The 18851-nt window shown below is 44.2% G+C and overlaps 1 protein-coding gene across 2 annotated transcripts in view; it reads left to right on the top strand.

The window, feature by feature from the left end:
• The window catches only part of LOC105566151 (E3 ubiquitin-protein ligase MIB1), a 412872-nt gene that overhangs the window by 271339 nt on the left and 122682 nt on the right, over positions 1–18851 (top strand). The gene's annotated exons all lie outside the window — the stretch shown is intronic.

Below are 18851 nucleotides of genomic sequence, written 5' to 3' on the forward strand. Positions count from 1 at the left end.
GTCATTGTCCTCAATATTAACTTGAAATGCGGAGTACAAAGTTTTCACCGAGGGGGAAACCGCGGATCAAAATCTTGTACACCAATGCCCACTAATGGGCATTACTTTATCTTACTATCTTATTTTGTCTTATTTATCTTGTTTTATCTTATTTTATCTTTATAATGCGCCAAAAATGCCCTAGTAATTCCCGGCAATCCCGCAAATACTGTACACCGCAGTGCCCTCAGCGGTTTCCCCCCTCGGTTTTCACGATACATTTCTTTCGAAAATGCGTAACACAACTATTCTCACGTTAAACATTTTGAAGCGGCAACGGCTGGAGTGACGCCGTGCTACCTGTACATACACAGAGTCGCCTTATTCGTTCGCCGACGCTCGTGCGATCAGGATGCGTGGCTGCTCCGTGTAACACATCAGTCCTCGATATCAACTCGAAATGCGGGGTACAAAGATATCACGATCCATTTCTTTCGAGAATACGCCACAATTGTCCGCGCGTTGAACGTCTCGGAGCGGCAACGGCAGGGCTGACGCGCGCGATCTTAGCGCGGCGCGAATTATGCACGGATATTGTACACAGAGATTCGTCGCCTTAAGGTGCAAACTCATAGAGCGGAACGGTGTAGGCAGAAAATCGCGGTACGAGCGCCTCGGCCAATCACGATCGTTCCACTCGTGATCCGCTGTGATTGGTCGAAGCTCTCGTACCGCGATTTTCTGCCTACACCGTTCCGCTCTATGACTTTGCACCTTTATGATTCGATCGCCGACGCTCGTGCGAGCGGGATGTGTGCCGCCTCCGTGTAACATATTAGCCCTCGTTATTAACGCAAGGTACGCAGTTTTCGCGATACATTTGTTTCGAGCACGCGTTACAATTGTCCGCGCGTTGAATATTTTCGAGCGGCAACGGCTGGGGTGACGTATGCGACCTTGGCGCGGCGCGTACCGTAAACAGAGTCGCCGGGTCTCATTTGTTCGCCGACGCTCGCGCGAGCGGGACGTGTGCTTCGCGTAAGTAACGTAACGTATCGGCTCCCGAGACGCGGTCGAGTATCAAGAGAGCACGCGATCACTTTTGTGCGAGCGCGCTTGCATTTAGAGCTCACCGACGGGATTGCGCGTAGGCGCGAACGCGGGCTTCGTCCGACTGCTTCGTTCAAGCCTCCGCTACAATGATTCTCGGTTCTGTCTACAATAGTCGTAGTCGTAGTCGCTCGATAAGAATTGACCAATCGCAGTCGATTATTCTTACGACTACGACCATTGTAGACAGAACCGAGAATCATTGTAGCGGAGGCTTCAGGAGTCGAAACGACCGAGGGTAAACTCGCGCGGGGTCTACGACGAGAGTCGCAGAGTCGCGGTCGTAAGAATAGTCGACTGTGATTGGTCAATTTCGTCAGACGCGTAAAAATTGACCGATCACAGTCGACTGTTCTTACGACTACGACTGTACGACTTCTATGTAGACGAGGCTTCGCGTCTTTGCCAAAATTGCGATTTCAATGATGGAAATACGTGTAACGGATTTATCGTACGGCAATAGTCCGCAAAGCTAGGAACGCAGTAGCCGGCGTGTGTTTTTTTCCTACTCGCCGCATTCCTTTCTTTTTGTCCGTTTACACAAGGTCGCGCCGCGTTAACAGTCGCACGGTGGCAGTCGAGCCGATAAGACGCGCCGCGAGCCGACACGCAGTATTAGAAAATATAATCGGTCTCAACGTGTATGTTTAGTGAATACCGACGATTAATCACTTGTAATGATATCGAGCGGACGCCTCGGTGAAGCAAGTATAATTTCACGCGATACACTTCGTCGGAAGTAGAGACCAAATTGTTTTATCGCGATGGCGGAACAGCAGGGCGGAATAATACGTGGATTGCTGTCTTCGAGCGATAACGGAAAGCCGTGGACACGCGCGACGCGCAATAAAATTTCGATGCCGTAATTTCGAACGGGCCGATCCGTCGATCGGCGAGCGCGGAAAATGGACTCGCGCCCGAATCGAGCAGCCTTGTGATTCGCATTTAATTAGTAGCTGCGGCAATTAATCTCGCGCTTTGGTATTCGTCAGACATGCGGTGTAAATTCGTCGGGTTTACGTCGATGACTCGTTAAAATTCTCTGTCGTTTTAGATTCATCCGTGCCGCTAACTGTCCCCGCGTTACTCTCTTCCGTTAATAAAGTAATTAAGTGTATTGCGCGTGCGTTATTAGCATCGGGAGTGTCGCGCGATCGTAATTAACTGTTTTCTCGCGAGTGATGTGTTTTGCGAGTGCCGTGTGAGGCGGCAAGAAGAGTCTGAGAGGAGGAGCAGGCCTGGAAGGCATCGGGCGACAGCGGAGCAACTGTAACGTGAGTATTTTATCATTTACGCATTATTATTTGCGGAATTATAGATGATGATCTTCCGTACGTTCAGAGGAAAGTCCCCTGTTACGAGACGGGCTTCTAATATGAGATAGTAGGTGTTGAATGTCCAAATTCAATGGCAGATCTTTTTCGCGATTACACGATCTAACAATAAATTTTCGGCTAAGCAGATTTCACTCCAAGGGCAATAAATTGACGGTGGAACCAACAGAGGTGTCGATTAATTCAGCAGAAACTCCGCTATATCATATTAGAAACTTGTCTCGTAATAGGGCACTTTCCTCTGATAATAATTTTTGTAAGTATTAGTTATTTTTGATTGCTAATGTGAATATTTTCTGTTTAATATAGTTTCAACGTAGTCTACAACTCCGCTGCTGCACATCGTATCGGTAAGTCCAGAAATATACTTTAATTTAAGGAAGTGGATCTACCAAAATTGTACCAGACTTGGACCGGCATCAAGATAATAAAACAGATGCAATATCTCACAAATCGATGTTTTTAAAATGATTTAAAAGGATTAATATTACTATTTAATCCCGTCGTACGTGTAATTAATTTGAAATATATTGTTTGCGTAAAATTTACAACAAATTTGCGACGAAATGAAATACTTTTTGAGAATTAGTTTGGTAAAAAATGATAATGGCTGATGGGGGGGTTGAAAGAGAAATTGTCTTCAAGTCTAGTAAACATATTATATCATCATTTACACTTTTTCTTAAGTATGGAATAAGGAAAATAGGAGAAATAAAATAAAATGCTAACAGCTTTATAAACTTTTCGTACAAGATTTTTCACGGCGTTTACGTCTCGTGACGAAGAGCAAAACAAATTTTTTGTCTATTTTGTATCCTCTTTATCAGGATTATTTATTATATAAATTGGTGCAAAACAGCAATTACCACGTTCTTTTAAAGTGTATGTTACAAGTAAAAATGAAAGAACAAGAAATATTTTGCAACCAAATAGTATAATTTAATTTATTCGATGGAGGACCCTGATAATTATTGATTGTAGTTGTCCTCATAATCATCATAATGCACCAATCTATTCTTTTAATCATTTATAGCTTATCTATTGATTTTATATTATTTGAAAATAAACTAAAATAAACGAGAGAGATGATAAATATTTTGCTACAAAATAGAACTATTTGTTTAAATTATTTTAAAAGTAACCAGTTATATATTTATTACATAAAAATATCTGATATTCTAAATTTTCAACATGTTATTCAATATATAAATATATGTAGATGTGTGTGTGTATCACAAATCATTTTCTCACAGTAAAATAACGAGATATCTTTATTGACATGAATTCGTGAAGATGGACAGAAAATATGAAAAGTTTATAATTAGCTGTAATATTAAAGCGTATAGAAAATTGCCACACGGAGAGAATTTTCTTGTAAAATTTATCTTGAAAATATTGCAATCGTGGGACACGGCATTTCAAAGAATTTTATGGGAATTTTTTTGAAATTTCACCGTACGTTTTACTAGGGATTACATTTAGTATACATTTTCACACGAATTTCTGGGAAACTTTTAATAGAAAATTCTCTTCGTGCGTTTTTCGAACTTCACGTTATTTTTCAATAAGTATCAGACATGGATATTGAACTTTGAATATTGCGACAGGCAACTAACCGAAACATTTCTTTTATCTTATACATCTGCACCTTGATAAAATGATATTTATAATTATCTTTATTATCTAATGCGTCGGCTTCTTGGGTTAAACAATGCCACGCTGTGATGAATCAATGTTTGGCACAAATAATACGTTTAATATTGATTTTACTCGCCGGAAATCAGATTTGCATTTTTTATGGCTTAAAAAACATTAATCGGATAATAAATCAATACTCTTCGAGCTGCAGAAATTAGCGAAACAAATTGATACATACGTAAACACAATTACGGGTGAAATTTACGCGAAACCATTTGCTTACAAAACTGAAAAATGTGCGATTCTCAACGTTTACATATTAGGATATTCAATTAATCTTCAAAATCGGTTTTAAAGCACTCTAGGGAAATATTGTGTATAAAAATATTTTATTTCACTCCCTCCCTTTGTAACGTAGCCGAAGGTAATTTCGTTTCGAAACCGAATACCCGTGGAACCGAGATGGAAAAGATTAAAGCGGCTTTTATTAATGCAATTTTTAACCGTCGATAATAAGTCATAGATTATAACTTATTTGGTTCGAGGGCGGCTCGTTTCGCCCCGGCGCGCGTTCCCGATTAATTTTTATTTATATTCCAACTGTCCGACGACGTTATTCTACTCCGTGTTTTAGCAAGCGAACCGCAGCCCCCCGTAAATATCGCACGAGCGCACGCATTTACGTACATTCGCAAACTGCCGTTTGGCAAACGTCCACTTCTAAATTCGAATTTACGTGAGTTCGCGGTAAAGCTGCGCCCCGACATTATTTTAAATCACCGTCTATCGCCCGTATATCGATCGCGCGCGCTCCATTTCGAACACACGCGCGAACGATGTAACAAATTAAATTCACGTTAAACGCGTGTAAGCTTTGCATTCACCGCTTTGCCGCCGCGCATAAAATTAGAGCCCTCTCATTTCTGATGTCCCCTAACTGCAGACTTTATCTGTATTAATTTCGCTGCGATTATCTTAAATATCTACAGTTAATTCACGCACTTTAACCGCGAGTTATAACGTCATAGCTGGGCGTCTATGTTCTCGGTGGGTTGCATTAGAGCGAAAGTGAACGTTGTATTGTCATGCTACTACCTTCCATAAACTTCTATATTGTTACCTAATTTGTAACATATACAGACGTGTAATATATATATACAGTTGTAGAATCCGAAACTAGGAAATGGGGGGAGGGGTCAGAAGCGTTAAATTAAAACGGCCTTTTGTCTACTAATGGCGTACGCAATCGACCGTCAGACACAGCGCAAATGGTCTGGCACGCTAACGATTGTTCGATTTGAGATATTTTATACGGGCGCAAATACAATTCTCTACAAATACAAATATTCTACGTTTCCGCAAATACACCAACGCGCGCGCCATATATGCTTACGATTCGCCGCTTTGTAAATGGCCCCACCTATTTACACCGTTGTGATTTGCGCATCGGAATTCGTTTACGATCTATTCCCGCGACTCGTACGTGTGCCACACGCGAAAGATATAACGAGGTAAATCCGCGTTTTCCTGCAGAGGGGAAGAAAAACAAAAGCGACGACGAGGGGGGGAAAAAGCGCGTACGCAGCCCTGCTGCCCGGCTTATCACCCGTGGCTTATCGGTCCACCTTTCACCGGCGGCGTTCGAGAAAGTCGTTATCCGCGAGCCGCGTTTATCTCCGGCTAACCCTTTTAGCCGCGCGAAGATCGCCGCGGCGCCAAATCCGCCCCCGCGATTCGCCGCGCGTAAACGCCCTCGCGTAACGTCGCCCGATTTTTCTCGCGCGAATCCCGGACGGGGAAAAACAATACGCTATTCCGCGTCGTTGCAGATATACCGGCCGACGCGCAACCCCGCCCGATACGATCGCGAATTGCATTCGCCCCCCGATAAATAGCGCGCCGTGTCGCGCACGCGGGACGCTCGGCAAAGAACGATAGCGGATCGTCCCCCTTTCTTTCCCCGTTCCCTTCCTTTCTCTCGAGACTTTGTTCGGCGGACAATTGCTCCCGATTTAAAGACGGATTAGCCCGGCGTATTGCACAGTAGTTTACAAGACGTAACACACGTACACAGTATTCGGTGTGTATGCGTGTATATTTGATATCACTTTGTTGAGTGCCACGTCACTCGGGATGACATGCAACTTTCCGCAAAGACCTCGTTATCTCCATTTGAGCGACGATCCTTGCTTAACCGGTTAAGAATAAGTTTACTAAATGTCGGATGTAATATTTAGCAAATGTTATTGTAATTAAATAATTGGACGAAATATTGGATACCAAAGAAACATCCAATTTTATTGAAACGCTAAAAGATACCAAAGTAATGTATTAGACTTATTAAATTCAATGCTGGAAGCTTGGCGCTCAAAAGTGATATACACACACGCGTGCAATATGTCTATGCCACTGTACACCTTCGTAAGATTGAATATGCTCTATTTCGTATTCAAAATCTCAGCTTTCAATCGTGAGATTCAATCATCTTACTGCTGCGACGTACGATCTTATAAATCAGAAGATAATTACAATAGGACTTGAAACATAAAATATAACTCACGATTATTACATTATGCGATTCCGACATCGTTTATAAATATCTCTTGTTTTTTTTTCCTTGGCTTCGGTAAGACTTTCGATTTTAGTATTGCGACTCTCCTCGGTCTCTTAATTTGACGAACGTCGTCCTTCGCGTACGTGGGCAGCAAACGTTTCCATCGGGGCAGGACTTTTCCCGCGGACTCATTCCATCGACGGTGGCTATGAGTTATGGCTGATAATTATTTGAAGCCTCGGAACAAAGGAGGGTCGTATCGCGGCGGAGGGATTAGAACGGGAGGAGCATGTAAGCCGCGTAAATGATAACGGCGAACATCACGCGGAGCAGTACGATAAGACTTAATTGCGGCCTTGTTGTTCTTCCCCTCGGCCTCTTTCCCCGGCTCTTCCTCATCCTGACGAATATCCCCCCCGGTCTTTCGATTTTCCGCCGCGCAACGATCTTGTACGTCTTCGAAGGATATTCGTTTTCCCCGACGTTACTCGGACTTTTCTTTGCTCTCGCCTGCGAGATTCAATAAAATACGAGGGAGCGTCTACTCGCCAGTAGTTTCCAGATAAAGTTAGGTCGCCGATGTGCTCTCTCCGCAAACGATCGGGATTTCAGAAAATCGGAAAACACAAAAATGCCAATACGATAGAACGCGAAATTGTTTTAACGTCCATCGCGCAATCAACTGCGACTGAAGAGCCAGCGCGAGTTTCCTGCAGGCAGGAATCGCGCGTCGGTGCGCGTGTTTCAGACGTCCGTTTTCTCCCCTCGTACGAGATGTACTGGTTTCCGAAAGGTCTACGACTGTCTTCCGTTAAATCGTTTGCGTACTTTGCGCAAATCCTGACTTCTCGTCTTGCTGGCGTATAGCCGTTCTTTTTCTTTTTATATTTGACACACCACTCGAGGACACGCCGGAAGTTGTGGCGCTTTATCATACGTTACGTAACGTGATAGAGCATTCCAATTAAATTAAATTGCAATGCGCATCCTAGACTTTCCGCACGCGCGCGCTCGCGAAATGCTCTAACCGCTTTAAAACGGTCGTTCTCCTCTTCGCCCGCGTCCGCTTTATTCCATTTTGTACAACGTCCGCGCTATGTCCGCAGGACAATAGCACGGAAGAACCGGATCCCATTGTAGCCTCCCCTCTCTCCCTTCCGACTCCCGCGGCTACCAATTTAAAATTAATTGCAAAACTCGCGAAGAGCGCGAAGAGCTTCCTGTTCCCTCTGATTTATACTTGCGTTTCCTCGCGTCAAAAATTCCGCTCGCCCTGACCGAAGACTCGTTTTGTCCTGGTCACTGTTAAATTTATTAACGTCAGCGCGTAAAAACGAAACTAGCAAAAATGTTTACTGAACAGCTTGTTTCAAGCTGGTACTTGAACTGCGCGTTCTGATATCGAAATTTATCGCCGCAAGATCGTTCGAGAGCGTAGACGACCGGCCGCCGTGGCAGGATCTTCAGTTTCTCGAGCGTCTCCCGGGATGGAGATCCTTTCTTTTTTTTTTAACGTTGAAATCGGATCGCACGCAGATGCAATCGTCAGGTATAAATCCGACGCGAAGCTGGTTTCGCCGAGTGCACGTCGCAATTCGATCGACTCTCTTCACGCGCGCTAGCTGTCCGGGAAATAGCTGGAAAAAGGCGTATGCAAACGCGAGCCATTCGGAGATACGCAGACGTTGCCAGCGATACCGATCGCTCGATCGTAAATCGGGGATTCGTGGGGGAAACCGCTGAGGGCATTGTGGTGTAGAGATTTGCGGCATTGCTGGGTATTACTAGGCACTTTTTGGGCATTAGTTTGGGCGTTAGGCCTTGCTGGGGCATTAGAAAGATAAAAGAAGATCAAATAAGATGATAAGATAAAGTAATGCCCACTGGTCATTGGTAGGCATTGGTGCACTGAGAAAAATGCTCTGATTGTATCAACAAGACATGTACGATAGAATGTATTTAGGGTAAACCAAAGAGAGTTTCTAGTTAGCACGATCGGGCTCGATATTTCATAACCAGAAGTTTGCTAGACTTCACTACACATCTGGTAAATCCTAAAGGAATTCTGACTCGTCCACTTTCTAACAGACGACTGGCTGAATCTGCCAGATTTTTTTTTTCAGTGTGTGCAAGATTTTGATCAGCGGTTTACCCCCTCGTCGGGATTTCTGCGACCATCCACGCGATTTAGGAAATGACGCGTTTACGTTGAAATACGCGGACGCGGTCGTTGATTTCGAATCGCCGTCGATTCGTCGCGTCTTCTCGTTTCGATCAAAAAGAGTCTCCCGTAGGAGGGAACAAAGAGATTAGCCCGGGCGGAAACGCATGGACGAAGCTGCAACGATAAATAAATGACGTCGATACGTCCACTCGAACGTGGTCCCGATACAGGCGGATATTTGGTTTTATAAAAATGCGAATAAAATCCGATTATTTACGAGTGGAATCGGAGTCCTGCGATGCGCGATGTAACTGTACGTGACATTTTTCCGACGCGATATAACTCTTTGTAAATGCCGCTTTGACATCGAATTAAGTTACGGTCTTCACGTTCCGATTCGTGTTTCGTTTTTCGAGTTGTCTTCTCTTTTGTACTCTGAGTTATTCGCATCCAAACCCATATGGGACGTTGAAATTCTCATTACTTCTCGATACGTGACTAATTCGAATTTAAATTTTAACCGGATTTTTTTGTTGTTTACAATACATTTTAGTCAGTTCCGCGCTGTGGCAATTGCAGAAGTTTTACATTCTATCTAGAAGGAGTATTATATAAAAACTTGTAACATTTGTGCGCAGACATTTTTCAACAAAATTTTCATTGCGGAAGGGTATAAAATTTTTCGTGAACCGAGGCTTGCAATTGAAAAGTGTGTGTTTGAGCAATAATACTTTTTGAAAAGCTTGAACTGTAATTTTAAACGGAATTAAAAAGGAAGTTGATATAATAATGAAAAATTAGATTGAATGAATGATTCGATTAATACGTTTGACGTAATCGTAGCCTTTGTATTGCGAAAAAGTGCTTGATATGGAAACTGTAAATCGAATGTTTCAATGAAAAGGCGATGATTAGAGAAGATACGTAATGAAGTATAGATTAACGAGCGAAGATTTTATCGTTCTGATGAGAGAATCGCGCGCGCGCACGATTTATCTCCACCTCTTCAGGAAAGCTATTCTAGAGAATGTCAAACAGCGCACGCTGTGAAATACAAGAAGAGTGCTTTACGTGCCATTTCGAAAAAGTAATATTCCCATTCTTTCGAAGACCTTTAAAACGGTGGGTTGGTGATAAAAAAATCAAATCGCACTGTCGACGGTAATTAAATCGAATGTACCTTACGAAAATCTTTATAAAGATTATTAGAATTGAATTCACATTTTCTAGGTACCGAGCACCACACACCCGAAAAGTTTCTGGAAAAACATAACGCGCGATGCTTTTTTATCTTTTGGTATTTTTAGTAGAGTCCCCTATTATGAGATAAGCTGCTGATATGAGATGGCAGGATTTTTGCTAAATTAATAGGCATCGTCTGTTGGTTTCATCGTGAATTTATTGTCCTCGGAGTGAAATCTAGTGGAAAATTGATTGGTAGATCGTGCAATCGTTGCGAATAAAGATTTGTGATAAAATTTTGATGTTGAAAACCTGCTGTCTCACATTTAGAAGCCTATCTCATAATAAAGGACTTTCCTCTATTGGTTATCTTAGCAAAGTCCTTAATTCACTGAAAAAAATTGCAATGGAGATTACTTGAAATTATCTGTATTATAAGAATTCAATTCGGTTGTTTTTAATATTCTGTTTATTAAAAATCCAGAGACTTTTGACACGGCATATCACGCGGGATTACGCGCAACCAACACGCTGTATCGATTTTGAAGGGATTTTCGCAAATTGGATATTACGTTGTCTATGAGTGTGCGATTGAGGATTACGGAACGATAAGCTGATCGATACGTAATTGGAAATATCTGGTCGCGCGTTCAGTTTCGGTTTCAGGCCGATTTCATAATCTCAACGCAACAATGAACTTGTCGGCGTCGTTACACGCTCGACTTGCCTACTTTGTTCGTGCGGTAATGTCTATTAGCGGATCAACGATCCGTGCTATGTGATAATTAGCCGTGCACCGGCATGCGATGCAATTGCGACTTACATTTTGCGAGGACGATTGGCTGCGTAACGCGAGATAAAACTTAACGCAAATGCGAGCTCGTCCCGCTCAAACGAATATCAAATTTAAAGTTGGTTTACAGCTAATTTTAATAAAGAAAGATAGAAACGTCACACATTTACAAAGACGCGCGATAACTAACAATTCTGGCCAAAATTTAAGTTTCTAAATGATTCTCTTTAATATAAAATATTTCTAAATATCTCCATTTTTTACAGTAAATAAAATTTACTAGCGTAAACTCGATGTTATAACGACTTGCCGTAAAAACCAAGCCGTAAATAAGTTAAATGAACAGTTACGCCTGTCGAATGCATTCACTTACGGCGTCGTCAAAGGGTCGCGAAATTTCGGAACTTGGCGAAATTCCGGATGCCAGACGGAATGCTTCGAATTGCAGTCGAAGCGAAAGTTAAATCGATATGACTGGCATCGCGCCGTCGCTCGGTGACGTATGTGGCTCGTTTCATCCTACCAAGCAGCCTCTCGTCCTCGTCAGGGTTCTTTCGATCTCTCTCGCCAAGATCAACCGAGAGCAATGCTAGCCGATCAATTCGCTCGTCTATCTCTAAACTCACTTGGAAAAGGGGTCAGACCGAACGCTTCCTCGCGTCTCCTCTTCGTCCTGCTCGCCCCTACTATCTTGTAGCTCCTTAACTGGTTGGAAACGCTGATGCCGTCTCCTTAGAGTCCTCTAGCTCGCGTCGCAGAAATCTGCTGATCCCGGCGACTTCCTTCTCGAGATATTTAAGCAGATCAATTACACGACGAGACATCCTAAACTTGCCTGTCGCTCGCGCGGAAACGGCAGATATACAACAAGACCGCTTCTATAGAGATTATCGCGAGGCTGACGGTTTTCGCTGTGACGTTGATGAGAAGGGAGGCGAAATCGGGGCTTGATTCGGAACGATCGTCTCTCGTTAATGTCGTAATGACGAATTTTTGCGGAGGAAGGGGGAGGGCAATCTGTTTTTCGCATAAAATTTTATTTATCGTTTTTCCTGGGAATGAAAACATTCTATCAGTGATTTCCGCTGTACATGATCCGTACACGGTCGCGCGCGCGCGCCCTCTCTCTCTCGTAATTCTAATGGATACTTCATAAATTTTATCGCTGCCGAAATTATTCAACGACGCGCTCCGCGTTTTATTCAACGAGTTTAAAAAAAATCTCGCGGAATCATAAATTCGAAGTCGGGCGCGTGAAAAGTTTCGCCGGCTATTCCGGATCCGGGGCCCCGCCGAGCGTAATCCCTCGCGAACGAGCTGACATTTTACAACGTATCGCAGACAGGTCATTATTATTCCATATCGAGTGCGCGCGACAGTAGACATTGTCTATTCTCGTCCGATCCGACCGGTCGCGATGTACTCATCTGGCTGACTCGACGAAATCGCAATAAAAGGGAAGAAAGAGTCGTGGCAGAGAGCACGAAGAGTGCCTAACTCCAATACGCATCCATAAACGCGTTTATCGTCAGACAGCGCCGGCAACGGGTCGCGGGTTGCACACAGCCTCGCAGTCAACGTGTACCCGTGGGTCATTAATATTCAAGAGACACTAGATCAGATTTTATTCACACCAGCCATCATAAACCTCGGAATTGATGTCCTCGCGGATACGTTTGCCCCGTGTCCCGAACGGGTGCGACGAGTAGGAGCGGAACGTGGAACGGTGTTCTCTTTACTTACGATACTGTAATGGCGAGCTTAAAAGTTTTAGTATTTTCCTCTCTTGCACTTAAATTCCCGAAAGACTTGGAATTGTATCGCCGGAAGCATATTGATCTTTATACATCGCGGAGATAAAGTTAAACATACGTTGAGTGCAACGTGAATTTAAAATAACGCGTTTTAACTTTTCAATGCTCGAATCAGATCGCGTGGATCGCGATCGTGGATTTTGAATCGAAAATCACTGCATAAATCCACTGCATGGCCAGTCATAACGAAAATTTTGAATTTTGCGATTCAAAGTTAAATTCCAGCAATTGCGTAATCTCATTTAAAATTAGTATCTGACGTGCGAGCCAAATGGCGAGTACTGTTTGTATTCGCTCTCCTCTTTGGGAGTTTCGGGTTTTTTTAATTTACATGTATTTGGGGAATTAATTGAAATGTTTTAAAGAACGAGTTGAAAACGTGCAATTTTCGTATCCCGCGCGTCTTCTTTCTTTATGCGGGTGACGGCAAAGAAATGAAAAGGCTGGGCGACGCGATCGATTGAAATAAAAATCGCCAGTTTTCCTTCTCGAAATGGGATAATAGCACGAGGGGAGAAAATGACGACACGAGGCACGAAATAAGCAGCACCAGACCCCAAGAGTCCCCGACACGAGCCCGCAATAGCATCGGCGGCAGATTCAATTTAAGATAGCCGCGAACTCTGGACTCTCTGAATGCACTCTACTATATTAGAGTTCATAGAAGTTTAGTGTATAGCGCGGCACACTACCGGGCGCGGTGCGATGGGAGTCGAGCTGAATTATGCCGCCGCAACGTTAACCGCCTCTACGATATCCACTCTACGAATTTATAATTTCGCATAAATGGACGGATGGCGTTAAACGGCGATTAAAGCTACCGCGATGTAATCCCTCGAACAGTGAGCTCCCGTGGGAAATTCTCACGGAAGCTCCTTCGCGGAAAATCCGCATGATACTACCCCGGCGAATAGCTCACAAATGCTCCGAATTATTTCGTATTTTAACTTTTTTCCAAATTTTTAAGTACCCTATTATGAGATAGGCTTCTAACACGAGACAGCAGATTTTCAACGTCCCAAATTCAATCGCAGATCTTCTTTCGCGACGATTACACGGCCCAGCAAGGAATTTTCCAAGCAGATTTCGCTCCAAGGGCAATAAATTCGTGGTGAAACCAACGGATGATGTCTGTTGATTTAGTAGCAACCCCGCGATCTCATACTAGAAACTTATCTCATAATAGAGGACTTTCCTCTATAAGTAAATTTCGTACACCACACAGTTGAAAATTTTGTGTTAAATTTAACAGATATCACATGTACGGTCCACACAAATTTTTGTGTTAATTTAACATAATATGGATATGCTAAATGGTCACACTAATACTCTGTTAATATTTTAACGCAACATAAATGCAAATCTCAAAATAATTCGAAATAAATTTCGTGTAAAGTTAACATATTTTTAATGACTAAATAAATTTTTTTAAATTTAGTTTTTACATTTTACAGATGTAATAAGTCAAATGACGGTTCAAAATCGCTCTCACTTATGTTATATAGAATAAAATTAACATTTTATTCGGTAATTTTTAACAGATCAATCTTGTTACTAATAATATAGAACATATGTATTGTGTAAGATTAAAAACTAAGTACACATTGTGTTGTTTTAACACTTCTTTTCACTTATTTTAATAATTTTACACTCGAGGTCAATTAACGCAAGAGCGATATGTTAAACTAACACATGAATGTGTTACACATTTAACACAAACATTTTAACCGGCATTTCTTTTAACAAGAAAATACAAATTTTCCAACTGTGCACGAGAGAGTGACGAGAACAGATTACATTCGTGTTGTTAAAGGCGCAATTTCGTTCAAAGATTGAAAGATTTATACATGCGACGTGTGTATTGAAGAATTAAGACGTTCGAAATCGAAATCTGCGCGATCTCCAGTATCGTTTTGCAATTACCCGTTCTTGTACGTCGATGGGGTTCTGACAAGATTAATAGTGGCTGCTTCTTGTAACGTAAATCCTCGTCTCGGCGCAATTTCCAGGGGAGATCCCCATTTCGACTGTGCATTCTCGAATTGATCAGAATTTTAAGTCCACGTGGTTTCCACGCGATTTCTCTTCTACCTATCTACTTTAGAACGAGTCTTAAGACGGTATCTTTTAGGAGAGATACCCTGCGAGCTGACCTCCGTCTTCATCGCAAAGAGATTGGATCTCGTTTATTTAATCGAAATTGCGATCGCGGTTTAGAGACCGCGTGCGATCTTTGTTGCCGGGCCAAATGCGCTAAGAAAAAGATTGCTATAATAAGGGAGCTCGAGCGAAATAATGAAGACCCCCACACACACATTACTGTAGATTTGATACTGTAGATTTTCCACAGATTCTACTAATATTGTTACAAACGGGATTTCACAAAAGCCGCCTCATGAATGTATATTAAATACTTAGAAAATTTAAATTAGTCGAAAAATTCGCGTATGCGAAAAATCGCATTTTTACATCGCCACGGTTAACTCTGCAGAAAAGCGTGGATCATAATAAATTCGTAATTCTTTCTCCAAGACTGTATAAGGGTCTCCAGAAGTGTTAAATAACATCGGACGGAAGGGTGACGGAAAGGGAAGATACGCGAATTGTAAGAAAAGCGCGTGTGGAATGCAAAAGCGAAGACACCGACGAGCGCGCGAGCGACTTGGGGCGGCTCTACGGTAGCAGCTCGCGCGGCTCCTCCTCGGGACGCTCGAGCGACCGAGCGGAAAATCGGAAGTAGCAATATAGGCCAGCCGAGACAGAGCAACGGCGTCCTCGGGGGTGTACGGTGCCGGTTTCAATTCGGGTGCCATTCGGAAACGGCCATTAAAGACAAACCTGTCTCCGATCGAGTCGATCGAGCTCATCGAGCCTTTCGGAATCCCACCGTCGCTCCCTCCCCCTCTTCCCCCCCCCGTTCGCCCGTCGAGCCAAATACGCGGTAAGGATAGAGATGGGAGTTTGCATAGGATTCCCGCTGATCTAAAATTCGAAAAGGGCCGCGGAGCGGACGATGACGGATCAATACACGCGCACCGGCTCTCTCTTCCTTAGCCTCTCTTCGCCTTTCCCTCCCCCCGCCCAATCACCGCGAGGGACTCACCGCGATTCCTTTCGTGCACACTCCGCCCCGCATAATGGGGGGCCAACTATATAAGCTTTCTTCCCCGACGCAGTTGATCCTTTTATATGATAATTGCAACGTATTTGCCACAGACTGTGTATAAACTGACGGGGTTTTATTGGGAAACGAAGCGCCGTATTGTACTCGCTAACGCGGGCTCCACGAATTCGATACGACTTTCTCGCCGCCGGCTCTCAACCCTTAGCTCGCCCTGAACCCTCCACTCTCCGGCGCGTTCTGCAAATCTTCCCCCCTCGGACGAATTCGAAAGGGGGGAGGGGGCGGGAGGCGGGGCGGGGAAACACCTATGCGCGCCCCTACGTATCGAGCGTATTACGGCTCCGGGGCTTATCAGGGCTTAAGGCGGTCGCATATTGTTTGAAACTGATTACAATTCTCTTATTGACAGATACGAGCCAGTGTGGCTGAAGTCATTACAGTTCTTGATCCTTTAACGTCACGCGTAGCGAATCGCTTGCTTGAAACACTATGGACCCGCGTATCCGTCTTTTAAGTGATAGAGTCTTTGTTTGCGCAGACTTACTTCAGGAAAACATTTGTGTGATATACAAATTATGCGGCTTTTCTGTACGGACCGACAGTGTTCCGCTAAATCGGAGAACGGCGTGGTATCGTTGAAATTAAGTTTGCAAGCCTGACAAAAAATCCACCCACTCGAATAAGTTGTAGCTACAACTTATTCGAGTGAACAGACTTTTGTTAGGTTTTCACGAGTCGACAGTTCTGGATGCGAAAAGTGCAAGAGGTGTAGAATCACTCCATCCCCCTGATAGGTTTGACAAAATGCCTCAACATTATATTTAGGCGCATTTAGATTCGAAATTAGTTTGCGCTTCCTCGATAAGGTCTTTTCTGCCCCCAACGTCACGGATCATTCTGATTGGACGAAAAAACGAATAACGCGTCTAATTTATCCGCAGCGTCGCTTAGAAGCGTACCTTGCCGGCGCACTAAATATTCATGCAATGTCATCTTAGGCGCCGGTGACGGTAGTTTAATGCCCCGAGGGTTCTAAGCAATTTCGAAGAGAAGATTATGTTTCCGCGGACAGAAGCGGCCGCTGAATGAAGGCGCTCGCCGAAGCGGGTGGTTTCGCAGGGTACGGGGCGGGGGGAGGGTGTGAGGACGGGCGACGTGGAGGGATGCGCGCTGCCGGGGCGGGATAGCGAGGCAAGGGAGAAATGCGGGAAAAAGTGAAACTAATTTTCGTTCGAGCCTGAGCTTTCACCGGTCTCTTCTTTTCCTTTCCGTCCGCATCGGCAGCCCTGCTGCCTCTTCTAACCATCCCTCTTCCCTACTACCTGCTTGCCTATCCCCCTTCGTCTTTGGAAAGTTTCCTCTGCTTACCTAGCAGGAAGTTGGTATCCGTGGTACGTTAATCCCGCAAATAGATGACTTTACGAAATGGTACGGGGGGGGGGGCAGAAGGGAGCGGACGAGGTTGTCTGGGAGATCCGGGCGTATTCCACGGTAAAAAGGATAAGCTCTGTCTCGCAACTCCTCTCCCCTGACGAAGAGATACCTCGTCGTTCCCTCCCGCCCGCAGTATTACTTCGGGCATGGCGTTAGGCTGATACCGTTCGTTCGTTCGGATACCAGCCGCCCGTCATTATCTTCCGCCTCCGCCTACGCCCCCGCTCTTTCGTACACCTCGCTACATATCATCAGGGTTACCCGCGCGTATCTTCGGGACTCGGTTGAAAATTTCGCGCGCTCACGCAAACTGCTCGATCGTAACATAAACAGTCCGGGTAATCGAATGCGGTGGGCTCGTAAAGGTTGGCGAATCGAATTATCTGCGTGTATATGAAAGCGCGAGAGCTCGGCGGCGAAGTACCTTCGTTTTTCCTTGGAAATTTTCATAGAAATAGAAGTCCTCCGGGTTACAGTTCTGTAATGTAAAGTGTCCTGATCGTTCGATGATGCACAGAATTTCGAATGTACGTATAGAGCGTAACAATGTCCACGCGAAAGTTTATTAGTATCCTTCTTCTATGATACGTTTCGTGATATAGTATCGATTAGTTCACGTTCATAAGTCCCGTAATATTCTTCGCACTTCGTCCGCACGTAATTTTTTCCCTCGTTGACATTTCTGGTGGTTAAAATCTGATCTTAGCGCACGATACGAAATACGTCCCGTTTCGTACCCCGTAAAATACCGTTGTAACCGACAAGGACAACAGTCGAGGAAACCAACAACAAAAGGAACACTCCTTGCCGCAGGCCCTGGTCTCTCTCTCGGCGAGTTGAGAGAAACGTGCGAGGCGGATAACAGCGGAAAGGGCGAGTTAAGCGAGCATTTAAGCAGTCTGACAGTTAAATTTAGACTATCCCCCGTCGTACTATCATATCCAATGCTTCTGATCTACAACAATCTCGAGACCTGGAACCAGTATTCATGACTCCCTCTCCCTTCTCTCTCTCTCTCTCTCTTTCTCTCCCCCTCTCTGTCCCACGTTTGCTCCCGGGCGTCCAATTTGCATAGAATTGCACCTGTGTTTCATTAACCCGTACATATTTACTCGCACGGTACACGATGGTACAAGCGTCCAGTCGCGTTTACGAGATATCGTCGCGTTTACGCGCCCAAAGCAAAATCCGATAGGATCGACCATCTCGCTTCGAAAGAACCGGCAGCCGCAGACTTTTGCGTATTTCAAAGCCCGTCTGTTAATTGGACGATTTCACGTACGATGTGACACGACGCAGCTCGTGAGAAAATATTTCTACATTTCAACGTGTCTGCTAACGAGAATCGCATATCTTTGCACGCCGTACTCCGTTCGCAAGCGAATCAAAATTGACAACAATATTTCCCCCTTTTCCCGGCACGTGACTTGTCTGGGACAGTTAAAAATGTTAGAAATAATATAACATATTTAATTTCAATTGCGCGCGCAACGCTGCTTTCGTTTGGAAAGAAAAGCCTGACTGTAATTCGACGACAGCGAGGACAATGCAAGTTTGTACCGCCTGAGAGAAACGTTGCTGGTAAAGGCTTAATTGAAAATCAGATGACAAGGTTTGTCGGCGCGTTTGATTACTCGTCGTCAGGCGTTTCATCCGGCATGATTTTGCGGCTGAGGTTCAATGTAGACACATCGCACGACGGACAAGTTAAAGGCGCGCCGCGCG

This window comes from Vollenhovia emeryi, unplaced genomic scaffold (assembly GCF_000949405.1).
Source record: "Vollenhovia emeryi isolate VEMERY1.0 unplaced genomic scaffold, V.emery_V1.0 DF939146.1, whole genome shotgun sequence".
Lineage (NCBI taxonomy): Eukaryota > Metazoa > Arthropoda > Insecta > Hymenoptera > Formicidae > Vollenhovia > Vollenhovia emeryi.